Below are 17,465 nucleotides of genomic sequence, written 5' to 3' on the forward strand. Positions count from 1 at the left end.
AGAATTGAACGATTAGAGATGAGCAATTAAGAAAAATCGTCTAAAGAAAGATAGCAAAAAACAATTCGTATCTACGACAATGCATCATTGCACAAGTCGAAAGATGTTCGCGACACGCTGGGAAGTCTTCAGTGGGAAGTGCTTGACCTTGACCGGTTTACTCACCAGACCTGGCCCCACCCGACTGCCATCTATTTGCTTCGTTAAATCCCACTCAGTGTGATCCCAGTGTCCTGCCCTGGTTATTCTTACGATGGATAGCTCCCATGATACGTAAGTTAGTTAATGAGAACATTACTATAGTGAATGTATTTCCTTTGACAGTAAGATCTGGTTCAATAGTAACCCAAAATGAAATAAGCAGAAATCACGCTTCTGATATCGCTACCACTTTGTAAATTAACCTAGTTTCCGCTCACTCAAGGTTCTTCCCAAAAAAAAAAAACAAAAAATACCCTAAGCTCACCGGAGCAGAAAATTCCTACCTCATTCAGATCCAAGTAATATAGGAAATAAACTATGTTTGCTGGCAAGTACATCCTCCTCACATTTTCCGCCGGTTTCCACCTTTGATTATGAAATGCCATTTTATTGCCCCATGACCACCCGCAGTGTTTTCGTGCTCTATTTAAGTTCGCAATTCAATTTATCTTCTCATTCTCTCCTTCAATGGCAGCAGCTCCGTACTTGCTAACCCTTCGCCTCGGTAGGGCCAACCATGGCCAGAACGAGAAGCGACGCCCTAGAGGCAGTGGTAGGTAATCCCGATTCTCGACCGACTTTCAACTGCGAAACGATATGACGACATTTCCGGTTGGGAAAATGTAAACTATAGAGAACTGGCAGAAGGGAAAACCGTGTACTAACCTACCATCATATGTACCATCACATACATACATATATGCAAATACAGACCCACTCGAGTTTGCAGTCGTCCGTACGTTATTCTCCTTTTAAGAACAAAAAAATATGCAACATATGCCACTCATCCGGTGGGAAACTGAAAATGGGGTTTTTCTTTCTTTTGAACTTGTTCAATTCCTTTTCCCACGTGATGAGGGAGGGATCTGCTGTGTGAATATCACTGCGCTAGGGTTGTGCTGATGCGGATATGACGAGCAAAGGGTCTGTTTTCTGCGGTACACCTGACAGTACTGTGATGTACTGTTCCGTCACAGGTGTACAACAATACCGAAGATAGGCGTTTGAATCGGGGAGGAGGAGAAGGAGATGGAGAAGACCGGTGTTGATTCCCGGCATCGTAGCCTACTTAACAGAACAGGTGTAATCAAGTTTTATTCCACTTCCTGACTCCTTACCGGTGCCTTGTCAGATTGGATATTTGCGGTTTTGAAGCAGTCCGATCATTACGGAAACGGAAACCGTACGGCAGCCGGATTGTTTCTAGCTATATGAAAGGTACGTGGTTTATTGGCAGTGGGACATTTGCACTAAGCAGGACCCTTTTTGTCGTAAGTTTCGTGTCAAGTAAACGTTTCATGTGAAGAACTTAATATTATAAAGAATATTCTGCAAATGCATTGCTAGCAACAATTCAAAGTGTTGTTATACTAATACTTCATTTGGGTTTTCTGATTCATATAATAACAGACTTTGGTGCATGCCAGGGTACCTGCTATCGATTGAATGCGAACAAATAATGTACGAACATAACAATAAATAATAGTTTTTACAAAACAACACGAAATTGGTCACCGGTTGAAGCCGAACAAAAAAAACCAAACGGATGAAAATATAATTAACCATACATCCATACAAAACGGAGGTGGTTAACCCTCCCAACGTCAGGTTCGTATTAACATCATCAACAACAAGCAGGGAAAACCCTTGCACCGATTGCCGGAAAAAGAGACAATACGATCACTGCGGGTGTGGGTGCAATGGCCTCAGCACCGCCGGAACCAACGAACCGTATTGCATAAGCGAACCGTGCTTAAAAATGACTGGGAAAATTATGCTCGTAATTATCATGCTCACTCGGTGTAATAATATAATTCAGGAATGGACGACTGAACGTGCAAAAACATATAAATATAGTCAGAATGAACTTCTGTGACCGAAGCCCTTCTAACCTTCTTCTTTATCTACAATGTTCAAATCTAGATCTACGTTTATACTTAGTAGCAGTAATTGATTGGGGCCATATTTCAAACGTCACTTATTGTCCCAACCAGTCTCCGGCCATCGCATACTGTATTCGTACTGTACTATTTTGCTACCGTCCGTTAAGAAGAGAAACAAGCAGGCTCAACCTACCGTAATATAATTTCCTCCAACCTGTCTGTCCGCGCGAGTCGAACGAAAATAAAATTTTTCTGGTTTATTTTTCGCTACGTTTGGAATGATCGTGTTTAACAAATTTATTTCAACTTTCGATTGCTGATAATTGCAACCTGAAATCGCTGCTTTTTTACAGGACTGACATAAATTAACATCCCATATTGTCTAGTGGTTAGGATATCCGGCTCTCACCCGGAAGGCCCGGGTTCGATTCCCGGTATGGGAAATTTTTTTCCCTTACACTTTGTTCTCTAATTTTCCAAAGCCCTTTTTTTCATCAACTACAAAAGTAGTTCACATCCATCTCGATGATTGCATGTGAAGTTGCATTCCTCGTTGCAAACAGACATCGAAAACAGAAAACAAAACAAGGGCACTGAAACAAATCACTCAAATGTCTTACCCGGGTCGTGGGAATGTTTCATAACAACGACAGTAAGCATGTGTTCCTGCACCTCGACTGCAGTTCGCATGACACGGTGACGACTAATTCGATATACCGTAGGCTCGGTGAAATACAGTTGAACTTTTTGTTTTGCATCACCTACTGCATTGACAGCGAAGTAACAAACTTTGGATTTGGATGAATGAAGCTGGATTGCATCAATTAACTGTAGCACACGTGGGAGAGTGAGTGCGAGCACCGGACACACTTGCTGAGAAAAAGGAAATACATTGTTTAGATTCAACCTTGTAGAGCTAGGGCACACTGAATCATGTAGATCTAGCAGGTTTGCACTAATTACGAGATGGAATTTAACATACCGTCATCAGATGCAACATTAAGCAAAATATAAAAAAAAAAAATATATGAATGATCTAAAAACAGTAGAAGAATAATGTTGAGTATCATATGATTTTAAATTTCACGATATTAGCCAAATAAAAAAACGTAAAAAGATGCTGACAGCTATGTCATGCCTACCAGTGAATCCACAATTAAACTTAGTCGAAAGAACGAATTTTTTTTTTGATACCGAAGCTGCAACATTTGTTCGAGCGTTATGGTGACGAAAAATTACGAACTCGGTCCTGGGTACATTTTGGCCGTTTTTCTTTTCAAGCCCATATCTGGAGCATTACTTGGAATCGATATAAGTGGCGTCTCGTTATAAAATTTACGAGTTATGCACTGAGTATGTGGTATGATAATATTTAACGAATGAGGAATAGATATTCGCTTGTGGTTTTCAATACAACGAAATAACAATATTCTTTTGGATGGGAATTTTCGGTTAATTTTTTTTTTCGTATCATCGATAAAATAGAAGAATCCGGCGCTCTGTACATCGCGCAAATCCGTCAATAAATTCATCAATAAAATTACTTCGACGTTGCAACTAAGACAGCAATTTGTTTTCAACTGCCATAAGCATAAGCCACTGAAGTCTCTCCTGAAGATGTGCATACAAGTTCTCTCAGAGAACAAACGTTACAGAGATAACAACAAATCTCAGAACTGAATTGAGTGATTCCTTCTCTTCTTGAATCCGTGCAGCAATTCATGTGTACGTAAAAGACGCTAACACAGCGACAAGGCACACTAGAAATATTAAGCTAGATGCATATGAGATATGTGCAAATACACGCAATTTCGGTGCACAAGGCAAAATGCTCGAGTTAAGAGCTCCACGTATTGGCTACGGTTATGCGACATAAAAAGATCGTTTGGCTGCCGTTGACCAACAAGCGAAAATAGCTTAGAGTGAATTTGTGCATTATTTATATCATTATTTTATATTCGGTATCTATAATCTAAAAATAACAAAAATTATTGTGGTCGAGACGCCACTGATAGATACATAAGTTCACTCATGTGATCTTAGTATATTTCGAAGCCAGTCTAGATAATGGTCTCTGATTTTAGATGTATTTTAATGTTTTAGGATTTTATTTGCAATCGTCCATCCATCACTATGGTAGGCTCAATCTACCGTGATATAATTTCCTCCGACTTGTCTGTCCGCGCGAGTCGAACGAAACAAAAAATTCTGGTTTCTTTTTCGCTACGCTTGGAATGATCGTGTTAACAAATTTATTTCAACTTTCGATTAATGATAACTGCATACCATAACCCTATATCACTGCTTTTTTACAGAATTGACATAAATTAACATCCCATATTGTCTAGTGGTTAGGATATCCGACGGTAGCTCAAGCTCAAGATGACAAGTTTTCTCTCCCAGAAGAGTGGCATCGTTAGTCGCCGTGTGACCAGTGATTTACATGGATACATCGAGTCCTGCCCGAAGACCACGTATGAAGGAACAGATTTCTCCATGCGAATATGTGAGCTACGTATGCCATTTTGAATACCGTAGAAAACTTCTTCGCGTTTTTTTTTGTAATAGTGAGAATCACGCCGAATTAATAGATGCCTCTTCGACACAACTCCTCGTAGGCGTTCGGAAGAAAGTTATGTAGTAGCACTTCTATGGCACAATGTTCTACGTACTACAAAATATTCTCGTGTAAATTGCATTGTTAGTTGCGTTCAGTTGAATCTTCTGCACGTTGTCTAAACGTAACACGTTTGCTTCTTAAATCAAACTTTCGTTTATTTTACTAGGTGAAGTAAAAAGTAACGTCCTCAAGGTTTCAACGGTTGAAACAATTGTTCATTTTCTTTATTTTATTAATAAAATAAAATATCGATTTTGCATAATGTTTCATAAGCTCTCTTAGCAGCCAAAATACAATCGAAAAATAATAGGGGTTAATAGCCTATTCATCCTCATTTTGTATCACAACGATTAACGTTGAGCGCACACGTCATAAGAAAGCAGATAGCTAGAAAAAATCGGAAGATTTGGTGATTACCTCCAATAAGGACCGCTGTAAATCTCGTTAAAAGCATTCCCCGAAGAGGCCAGGCCAAGTGGTGGTAACTACACTGTTAATTCATGCTTTGGAATATAGGGGACTGCACACTGGACCAAAAACACGAACGCGAGCACACTTCGGGCAGCGTGTTTGGCCACGTTGATGCGGAATCGGATGAACTTTTGGCGTCGACTGGTAACTGTTGATGAAACCTAAATCCACTATTACACGCTAGAGGACAGAACGAGCGACCGGTAATTCGATGAAGCTGGCACGAGTGCTCCGAAGCAGCCTAGGAGGCTCAAAATATCGATTTTGCATATTATTTCATAGCCTCCTTTAACAATCAAAATTCGCTTCAATCGATAAACAGATTATAGTGTCTAATAGCCCTTCTATCTTTATTTTTTATCACGACGATTAGTGTTGAGCGCACAAGTCATGAAAAAGTAGATAGCTAGAAAAAGTCGAAAGTTTTGGTGATTTCTTCCAATAAGAACCGCTGTAAATTTCGTTGAAAGCATTACCCGAAGAGGCCAGGTCATTCAAAAAGGCGATGGTAACTACACTGCTTCATGGCACTAAAACTTTGTATTAAAAATACTTTCAATAAAAAACCAAAAACACAAACGCGAGCATACTTCGGAAACGTGTTTGGCCAAGTTGATGCGGAATCGGATGAATTTTTTTGCGTCAGCTGGTAACTGTTGATGAAACCAAAATCCACTATTACACGCTAGAGAACAGAATGAATGTCCGGTAATTCGATGAAGCTGGCACGAGTGCTCCGAAGCAGCACAGAAGGCTCAATGGGTCGGAAAAGTTTTGGAATCGAATTTCTGGGATTTTTTTACAAAACAATGAGCAGGTGCGTGACAGTATCGGAACTATGATTATCAAAGATTCAGGGAACCATTTGTTTCTGCATCCACCGATTTAGGTCTCTTGCGAAATTATCTAGTTCATAAACAAAACACAATAAAGATCAGCCCCATGGGGTTGTTCGAGTTATTGATGTGGAACAAGGCAACCAAAATTTATAATAGTCTATATTTTCAATAAAACAGTTCAATCCATCGACTTACTTTTGAATGTGCAATCGCTGTGATTTCCATTAGGATACAACATGGAATACGCGAACCCAGAACATAGACTCTGTTCGACTTGATTTGTATTTGTCTTGTATCCGACGAAATTATATCAATAGCCCAAATATATGCAATTCTATACATGTGCTTACTAGCGTAACGGATTTCGATATTTAAGCTTCTCTTCACCAAGCTTGTGTTCAAGTTTTGCATGCATGCAGTTATTTTTGTAGCGTTCAGTTTCTCTTGTGAATGTGTAACATAGCGATTTTTGGTCCATTCTGCGATTTCGATTGAAGCGATAAATTTTTTCTTATTATTAATGGAGTTCATCTTATTTAAATTAGCAATTCATCTTAAGCACCCTGGGGTAGTTGCAGAATTCTCAGACGAAAATGACATAACATAGCAGTTTATCCAAACTCGCATGCCACTTAAGAACAAACCAAACCAGTTAAGCTACAAATCATTTTATAGCGCTTTGTGTGATACTTGCTGTCTAGCTGCAACCTTCCTCTGACATGTTTCATGTGACACTGAAGCTATAGCAGCGCCAGTTTTACATATTAATGGGTCCGGGGTCGAGGTTTAATTGTGTGTCACTAGCTAACTGAACGATTTTTTGTTTTGCTCGGTTGATCCCATCAAAGGCCTCCCAAGACTGTGATCCCGGGGGAACGTGCCCCTCTGTAAAAGCGTCCCTGAGCTATAGAAATAATTTCGCTTATATTCATAGATTCACGTGCTTCCACAGTTTCGCTTTCGCATTGACCAATTAGAGCGATGCTTCCCAGCTGATAAATCGCCTACTCCTTCAAAACTATCGTCTCGGTCAGGGAAATCCAGTAAGCTTGCATAGTGTTTTAGATTTTAAACAGACAAAACAGGACACTGTTCGCTATTAATCAAAATTTTAAAGATTTATACATTCAAATCGAAATTTTGGAATATTTCCAATCAATATGTGAAGTGTAAGTGTTAGTGTTCAACACCTGACTACATTTATAAGTGTAATGCAAGGCAATCATTCATCCCTTTATTTCTACGGAAGCCTAATTGAGTATCTGACAACAAACCGTTCATCTCGACCCAAGTGTCGAGACGACGAAGAATAATTTTTTCGAACAATTTTCTGATGCAGGACAACATTGCAATGGGTCTGTATGAGTTGTCAGGTGGAACAATATTTTGCTCAAGAAACTTGTTGAACAATTCCAGCAGACGTCTTTTTGCAAGGTCGGGCAGATTCTTCACCAAGTTGAATTTAATTCTGTCCAACCCAGGAGCGTTATTGTTACAAGACATGAGTGCTATGCAAAATTCCATCATTGAAAAGGGGCTATCAACGGGGCTACCATTATTTGGAGAAGACTCCCTAATAATGCTATGCGTAGGAACAGAATCTGGACAAACTTTCCTCGTAAAATCAAATATCCATGAGCTCGAGTATTCCTCACTCTCATTTCCTACGTTACGATTCCTCATTCGTCTGACCGTATTCCAAAGAGTGCTCATTGAGGTTTCTCTTGACAAACCTTCGAGAAAATGTCTCCAAGATCTACATTTCTTGGTCCGAAGTATGCTCTTGTACTTGGTTTCTAAAGTCTAGAATTTTTCAAATAATGGCAAATTTTTCCTTATCCTCGTTTTGAAAACGTCTTGTAAGCATTTTGTTTCGCGTGTTTAGCCTCTGAGCACTCTTTGTCCCACCAAGGGTATGGAGGCCTTCTGTTAGACGATGGACTAAGAAATCATTTGGTTTGTGCTTGTTCTGCGGCCTCCAGACACTTGACATATTACTTCGGTGTTTAATCCAGTCAACATTTTTTGTTAAATCATATGGAATATTAACTGAATCAGCAATGCCTTTGTTACTGCTAATTGAGATGATGATTGGTAAATGATGGCTACCGTGTAAATTAGGAAATTCTTTCCAGGTGAAATCTAGTCGAGGTGAATTGAAGTCGAGCAAAGAGATAAATCTAATGCACTTGGACGTGCAGGAGGTCTTGGGATCCGTGTCATGCTACCCATATTCAATACCGTCATGCTAAAATTGTCGCGAATAATTCCGTGCGAATTGAAATCTCCCAGAATCAATCGAGGAGCAGGGAGGGCTTCGACCATTTCATTAAGCTGTCGTTATCCAACTTGAACTCTTGGAGGAATGTATACCGAAGCAATGCAAATGTCCTTTCATTTAATGTTTATTTGACAAGCAACAACTTTTGTCTGAGAAACACATGTACTTTGCGCATGGTGATTTGTCGACAATACGATTCAGCTACATGGGTCTTCCTCAGGGCTCATGCTTAAGCCCCCTTTTATACAATTTTTACGTAAGTAATATCGATGAATGTATCAACACATCTTGCACGCTAAGACAACTTGCCGACGACAGCGTTGTGTCTATTATAGGACCCAAAGCTGCCGATCTCCAAGGACCATTACAAGATACTCTCGACAACTTATCATCATGGGCTCTTCAAATGGGTATCGAGTTCTCTACGGAGAAAACTGAGCTGGTTGTATTTTCGAGGAAGCGAGAACCAGCACAATTACAGCTTCAACTAGGGGGTGAAACCATAGCTCAGGCCTTCACATTTAAATATCTCGGGGTCTGGTTCGACTCCAAAGGCACCTGGGGATGTCACATTAGGTATCTGAAACAAAAATGCCAGCAGAGAATCAACTTTCTTCGTACAATAACCGGATCATGGTGGGGTGCCCACCCAGGAGACCTGATCAGGTTGTATCAAACAACGATATTGTCCGTGATGGAATACGGATGCTTCTGCTTCCGATCAGTGGCGAACACTCATTTCATCAAGCTGGAAAGAATTCAGTATCGTTGTTTGCGTATTGCCTTGGGTTGCATGCAATCGACTCATACGATGAGCCTCGAAGTGCTGGCAGGCGTTCTTCCACTGAAAAACCGGTTCTGGGATCTCTCATATCGTTTGCTCATTCGATGCGACATTTTGAATCCTCTGGTGATTGAAAACTTCGAAAGGTTAGTTGAGCTTAACTCTCAAACCCGTTTTATGTCCTTGTATTTTGATTACATGGCTCAGAATATTAATCCTTCTTCGTTTGTTTCCAACCGTGCTCATTTCTTGGATACTTCTGATTCTACTGTGTTTTTCGACACATCCATGAGAGAAGAAATTCGTGGAATTCCGGATCACGTGCGCCCTCAAGTGGCCCCAAATATTTTTTATAATAAATTTAGAACAGTCAACTGTGAAAAGGTGTTTTACACTGACGGATCAAACATCAACGAGTCCACAGGCTTCGGCATCTTCAATCAAAACATCACCGCTTCTTACAAACTCAGTGATCCGGCTTCAGTTTACGTCGCAGAATTAGCTGCTATTCAGTACACCCTCGAGATCATTGAAACCATGCCCAAAGACCATTACTTCATTGTCACGGACAGTCTAAGTTCAATAGAAGCTCTCCGGGCAATGAAGCCAGGAAAGTATCCCCCATATTTCCTGGGGAAAATACGGGAACATTTGAGAACTTTATCTGAACGGTCTTATTTAATATCGTTAGTCTGGGTCCCTTCGCATTGTTCCATTCCGGGCAATGAAAAGGCAGACTTATTGGCTAAAGTGGGCGCATTGGAAGGTGATATTTATGAAAGACCAATCTGCTTCAATGAATTTTTCAGTATTTCTCGTCAGAAAACTCTCGAAAGTTGGCAAACTTCATGGACGAATGACGAACTGGGACGATGGCTACACTCCATTATCCCTAAGGTATCGACGAAACCTTGGTTCAAGGGGATGAACATGAGTCGTGATTTCATTCGCGTTATGTCACGGCTCATGTCAAATCACTATACATTCAACGCACATCTCCGGCGTATCGGGATCGTGGAGAACGGGCTCTGCACCTGTGGCGACGGTTATCAGGACATCGAGCATGTCGTGTGGTCGTGCGTAGAGTATCGTGACGCCAGGTCGAAGCTACTGGAATCCCTCAGGGCCCGAGGTAGACCGCCTGAGGTGCCGGTTCGGGATGTGTTGGCGAGTCGGGATAGTTCATATATGCTTCTCATATACCAGTACCTCAAACACATTGATATACAAGTGTAATGTGTTATTCCTCGCTCAGAAAATATAATCTCCACCTACAGGTTCGACACTAACATCCGCCCGATTCTCTCGATCCCCGTCCCTGTTCACCATCTTCATTGGAATTAACAAGATCTTTTTTTTTGTCACTAACTTTTTCGTTCCCCTTTCCCTGTTTTTTCACCATCTCGATGGCAACTAATTAGATCTCTGTCGTTTTCAAACATTTTGTTCCCACACCCCTTTTTTACCCCGTTTCCCACAATATTTACTTCTTTTTTTCATTCTCTTCCGTAACATCACCATCACCGGAAGACCGCTCCAGTCAATGACCAGCATGCGGGCCACCCGCCGGGCCTTCGTAGCCTGGGGGTGTTTCCCGCGGACCCTCACGGACCGAAGAATGCGGCCAACATAGAAAATTACCATCGCCATCTGGAATCATCTCATCCTAAATTCAATTCACCGGCCACTACCGATCGCCAGATACTATATTACATAATGATACTACTCTAGTTTTAAGTTAGACGATAATTAAGATTAGTAAATACCCTTGGCATCTTAGAGCTTAAGCAGTGTGCCTTAATATTATATTATATTATTGAATAAAAAAAAAAGCAACAACTTCTATACTAGAAGTCGAATGAATGTTTAATCTATAACAGGGATAACATTTCTTAATTCCTAAAAGCACTTCACCATACGGAGAGTCTCTATCGAGACGTATAATGTTAAAATCATAACAATTTAAGGCTATGTTTGATGCAAGCCATGTTTCGCACAAAGCAAATACATCACATTTTTGACTATGCAACAAAACATTAAATTCAATTCCACTGCAGGACAGTGATTGCATCATTTGCGGCGGATGATAAATTATCCATGAAATGGAACAAACCCTGAGAGAACTGGCCATTGAGCTGATAACTGTTTCAAAAAAGTTCTAGCTATTGGAAGTAATACCGTTATGATGGTCTTTAGAGATTCAGAAATATTGAATGCTGCGAAAATCCATTCGACAATTTCTGAAAACTTCAGTAATCCTGTTGGTGAATGTGAAACGGAGCCCACTGGATTATTGTCCTCTTTGGTGCTAGTTCCTAGATTGGTTTGTGAGTTTGACAAACAAGGAGGCACAGTTTTTGCTTTTAAATTTGGCTTTTTAGATTTAACACGGGGATCTTTTTATGAAGGGGTAATTTGGGTGGGGACTTCCTCCTCTTAACAGAACCTTGAAGAGTGACTTCACTATTTTCATCAGAGTCAGATTCCTCTGGCTCTAGATTTGATTTAATTTTAATCAATAATTATTTTAAGCATTTCTGGATATGTGCGCTTAGACCGTACTTTTAAAGAAAGCAACTTAAAGTTGTTGAATCAACTTTAATTCGTAATTCATGCCAACATAACATATTTGAAAGCAGAGATGGCATTTCACTAGAATGATACACCAGGGCGTAGGTTTCAATTATACACTGCGGATACATTTGCTCCGCTCCACACAAAGAGCAAAGCGCACTTCTTCTCATTGTCTAGACAGACAGAGTTTGAGTGCTGGTGCGAGAGAAGAGACGGTTGAGAAGCTGGTGCGAGAGAATAACATTCTCTTCGCGCGAATCACTCTCACGTGCTCTCGCCTAAATACACCCAAGTGATCAATGGCGCGTGATGTTGAACGAACACTTCTGTGAACTTCAGTTAATAGAGATCAGATCTGGCCTTGTTATGAAAAATTTGCAATGAAAACTGAAAATTTAACGATAAATTGTTTTATTTTGCTGATTTTGCGTGCCCCACGCTTCTTCTACGCAAACCATACACCAGAGTGCTCACCGGCGTGTACACCTCTGTGAAAGTATCTGCATCCACCTCAGAGAATTTATTAGCTAATGCTCTAGCACTTTGGTGCGATTCAGTGGAAGAGGTAAAAGGAAATAAATAAACGCACTCATGATGCGTGCACACTTTATACAACAGTGGTGTATATATTTATACAACAGTGGTGTATATATATAGCTCTCGTTGAAGTTGCCAGTGCGAGGGGAGAAATTTTGCTTGCTCTTCGTCACACAGAGGAGATGGACATCTCTGTTTGAAAGTATTAAACAGAAACATCTCCCTGTTCGATGAATTTTCTAGAGTGGTTCATGATCTCAGTATGAAAAAACTTCCTCAAATTTTATTGAATGTAAAGTTAGCACCTACTTTCATCCGCCAACTAGTATTACAGTTCGTCACTTGAAAAAATAAATTCATAAGGCTTGAAAGAGTACAAGAGAGAAACTGATTATTTTCTTTAGTATCGACTGTAAATGAAACATCTCATTAACCGAAAAACGGCAACCACGACAAAGTGAAGCAATTAAATTTTGTGTCTAAGCGAAGATTCACTCCAACGCCGTCTACAGGCAAATATTTCACAATCAACCAGAATCCGGTGTAGCAGAGCGAAGAAGGGCAAATTAATTTTCATATTCTTTTCACCATTCACCAGCATAAGGTCGAGATCCCACTCAAAAGCATCGGGGGGAAAAAACATCGCTCGACATTGGTTTTTTATGAAATACAGAAGTTCCCATTCATAGTGCAGTACGGGCGGTTGCCAGGCTTATTTACAACCACCAACCAACGGAATCTTCTCTCCATCATCGTCATCTTCAGCGGTCACAGCATCCGTTGCGGAGCGAAAACATCCAAAGTTTGTTGATGCGCTAAATCGTTCTGTGACGGCTAGTTTATGAAAATTTAATTTCTTTCTCTTGCTGGTTATCTTCATTCAAAAAAAAAAAAACAAAATAGGGATTCAAATGAATATTAATGCTGTACTTTGATTCGTTTTTCTTTGTTGTCAAACCCGATGACGACCGTTTCTTTTTTTTTCTTGCTGACTAAGCTGGACAGTTGCAGCTATGTTAATGCAAAAAAAAAATGGGAACATTTGCTCAGAGGGATTTTGTTTCGGGATCAGACCGGGATCATGACACCTACCCCGTAGAATAAGGGCAAAAACAGACAGAGTCGACTGCTGCTCACAGGCTACCCAGTGCTGAAATTGAATATGAGTTCAGTGAAATAACAGCTTCTGTCATCGTCTTTGAAATATGGTTCTCTGGGAGTTTTCTGTGCTATTATCGGTAATCGGATTCAACATCGTTATTGTTAGCTACTACAAAATTAACGGATGGATTCGATAGCTCAATTTGACTAGCCGTACTGTGACTTCAGAATGAAAAATGTTATGCGAGGGAATTCACGATCCAACTTATGATGAGTATCGGGAACTTGTTATCACGTCACTAACAACCGAAGCTCTTGTTGTTCCATCATCTCGTTTATCACGCCGGAGAACATGACAAAAAAACCTTCTGCATTCTTTTTCTTTATTTTTTTGTATAATCTTTGATGCCGGCGCTGGTGTTATTTTGCCTGACACACTGACTGCCTCACGCGAACACGTTGCAAGTGAGAGTTGGTCATACTCTCGACTACTCGACTCGGCACGTTGTTGGCTCCGTACACAGTATTCATCTTACACGCCATGTTTCGTCTACTAGTTTTCCCCCATTTCCTCAGGGAAAATGTTTAATTTTCCAGCTTGAAAGAAATGAAACTGAAATTGCAAGGTTTCGCATGTTTTCACAGTGGGGCCGACCAGTGCTAATAGAAAAGACGTACAAGCCAATGGGTCCCAACCTTGAACTTTGGGATGTTTCTTCGGGGAAGCTGAAGCTGGGAGCTAGGACATTCCGTTTTTGTTTTCAGCTAGTGGTGATGAGGGGGTTGCCTTTGATCAGCAGTATCAACAAGTCCGATGAAAGTGTTGTATGATGAATACATATTTATCGGATGCATTCCACAGAAGATTTCAGAAATAGATATCATAATTTATGTATCAACTCTGACATCAGGATATTACACATTATTACAGTTTAAAAAAAATCAGGTTGTCAACCAACTACGCGTTACTTCTCCGGTAATTGTGACTGATATATGGTGGAATTTTTTACTCATGTATTTTCGTGAAAACTTGATTTCGTACTGCGTACGCACAAAGCGAAATCTGCTAAAGCACTGACCGTCCCGTCCCGTCCGTACCATACTATTAGATCAATATGCTTCGCATGGCAACCAGCATCGAGTTCGCTGTGAAACAGTACAAAATTAGATTTTAAACAGATTAATTTCTCCGGTTACGACCGTGGCTCGGCCGTTTATGGGTAACAAGGAGGGCTGCAATTGTAATTAGTGCAGTTGCAATTAAAACACACAACAAATGAACGCACATTAAATTTGAATAGTTTGTCTGTGGGCGATGGTAATGAACGGTACTTATGTGAGAGCGTAACTTTTGCAGGGCCAAAGCGGGGGCGGGGGAGCTAGTTTTTATTTGCGCAGTCTTTGTGTTGCCAGTCCGGATGCTGAAAAATAGCATAACTTGTGATCCAATCCAAAGCAAAGAGAATTAATACAATTATTATCATAAACCGTGCAAAAATCCATACTAAATTCCACGTTTAATTTATTACTCAATGTAATTACATAATTATGTGCTTTTTTCTGACTGTGTACTGTGTAGCGACCATGAATTATATATTATGTTAGAGCTTCGCACACAAAAACCCCATGCATTGGTACTGTTCGCTCGAGAAGGATTGCAACTTGCATGGCGGTCAGCTACTAATAGCTCAACTCGAATAGAATCCATCCCTTCGGAACAAGGAAGTGAAGCCTTGAAGTATTTGTGGAATCCTATGTCGGTGTAATTAGACTGGTGCTTTGAGAGTAGCACAAAATGATAGTATTTAGCAAGTTCAAAGCAACGGAAAGGATTTCGTTTTGCACATTAAATACTGCAAATGTTGAAAGCCTAATTATTCTTAGAACGGACCACGAAATGTGTATTTACGTTTCGATGATGGTTTTGGAAAATTTCATACTACTTACTACTGCTAGTTGAGTACTTTTCGATTCGAGCATTAACAGTTCAAATTGAAATTCTAGCGCTTCTAAGCATTTTAAGTTTAGCTGCTCAATCGACTTTTTTCCAGTAACACATGGCAAAACTTACACTACAGCTGTATGTCTTTTTCTTCTTTCTTGGACGAAGCAAAATATTTAGATTTAACGTATGACAAAAAACCTGTTTAAATAAACCTAGTGGTGTAATGATGTCTTTCTCATGTATAATATTGTGGTATTCTATTCAAAATTTTTCTCTTCGATTTAAAAAAAAAACGAGGGATTGCTTGTGCATGAACTAGTATAACATACAGAATGAAACAATACTTTGCTCGCGTAGGTCATCCTTAAGAAAACGAAGTGGGTTCACTTGTATATGCACTTCCAACACCGGAACCCGAGAACCGGTATAATAGAAGTCGGCTCGTACGGCCACCAACTAACATGACGTACAAACTCTACTAGTTTTTATTCAAATTTTGAAGATTTAATACAATTTTACCATCGCACTCTAAATGACGATTTGAACGTTTGTTGTATCCGAAAATATGCAGTAATTTTTGGTAGGACCATAAGACCTTTCATTTCATCCTAAGATTAGGAATAAGGGTGTTGTGCCCAGTTTACAACATTTTTACGGATTTGTTCCGCCAGTTCAAGTGACGGTGTACAATATTGAACACACTTTACCCTATAACTCCGGAACTGGAAGTCGGATCCGGATTAAATTCAGGAATTCCGTATAGGACCGTGAGACCTTTCATTTGAATTTGTGGAAATCGGTCAAACCATCGCTGAGAAAAGTTAGTGAGATTCATTTTGGTATACATGACTACTATTTCCGGTGCTTCAGGAACCGGATACCGGGAACCAGGATAGCCGGAATCGGTTTGTTTAGTTGCCTACTGATAATGACTATCGATTTGTGTAGTTTTGAAACCAGTTTAGAAAATTTTTTACGGTTTTGTTCCGCCAGTTTAAGTGACGGTGTACAATATTGAACACACTTTACCCTAAAACTCCAGAACCGGAAGTTGGATCCGTATGAAATTCAGGAATTCCGTATGATGACGTCCCATGAGACCTTTCATTTGAATCTAAGTTTGTCAAAATCGTCAAACACACACACACACACACACACTACATGACATTTTTACTACTCGGGTTTTCAAGTGATTGCATAACCTTTCTATATGAGAAAGGCAAAACTCACTTTTAAGTATCACATAGAAGGAATCCAGGTGAAGTGTAATAAGTACATTGACTGTTTATATCCTCTTCTAAACAGAAATTCAAAGCTCTGTCTCGAGAACAAGTTATTAAGTTATAAACAAATGTTCAGACCAATCATGCTTTACGCAGTACCTATTGGGTCAAGTTGATTTGGCATAAAAAAAATACATTTTATTAGGGTTGAAAAATTACCACTTGTGACTGAACACCCACCTCAAATCTTATTAAATTAAATCTAATTCATATTGTTATAATAACGGGTGTTTGTCAGGAGTTTAGGATTTCTCTTTCGTCTGCAAGTTGTTTTGACAGTGTAAAGTGACGTCTCTACTCAGTATTGTTTGGCAAATCATCATGAATAGCTTAACTCCAGAACAACGCTTCCACATCGTGGAATTTTATTTTCAAAATCAGTGTTCAATTAAAACTGTTCATAGAGTACTTCGTGAATTTTATGGTGCACAGAGTCGTCCGTCTGAGATCACCTTGAAGAGCGTAGTTACCGAATTTCGGTCTACATTCACTCTTTTGGATGCCAAGCCATCGACAAGAATGAGAAGAGTGCGTACAGAAGAAAATATTGCTGTCGTTCAGGCCAGTTTTGAAAAAATACGACAATTTATCGATTCGTCGTCGTGCGCAAGAAATTGAATTTTGTCCATCGACTTTATGGAATTTTGCGAAAAGATTTGGGTTTGGTGCCATACAAGATTCAATTGGTGCAATAATTAAAGCCACACGACCATCGTATGCGTCGTGAACTCAGTAATTGGTCGCTTAATCAATTGAACGAAGATCCTCAACAAGCAAAATTGCCATATTTGTAGCAAAGATAATCCACACGCCGTTCAAGAATTACCGGTAAATGTACTGTTTAGTGCGGTCGATAGGTAGGTGGAATCATTGATTCTTATTTCTTTCAAAAAGGAGGAAGGACGACGCGTTACCGTGAATGGAAATCGATCAACCATGAACCATG

The 17,465-nt window shown here is 39.9% G+C and overlaps 1 protein-coding gene and 1 non-coding gene across 7 annotated transcripts in view; one reads left to right on the top strand and one right to left on the bottom strand.

Moving 5' to 3' along the window:
* LOC131431279 (disintegrin and metalloproteinase domain-containing protein 10) overlaps nucleotides 1-17,465 on the bottom strand; it is a 235,095-nt gene that overhangs the window by 44,002 nt on the left and 173,628 nt on the right. The window lies entirely within an intron of this gene.
* On the top strand, nucleotides 2,456-2,527 carry Trnae-cuc (transfer RNA glutamic acid (anticodon CUC)). Its single transcript has one exon. It is a non-coding gene; the product is annotated as a tRNA-Glu (tRNA).

Source organism: Malaya genurostris, chromosome 2, assembly GCF_030247185.1.
Source record: "Malaya genurostris strain Urasoe2022 chromosome 2, Malgen_1.1, whole genome shotgun sequence".
In the NCBI taxonomy this organism is placed as follows: domain Eukaryota; kingdom Metazoa; phylum Arthropoda; class Insecta; order Diptera; family Culicidae; genus Malaya; species Malaya genurostris.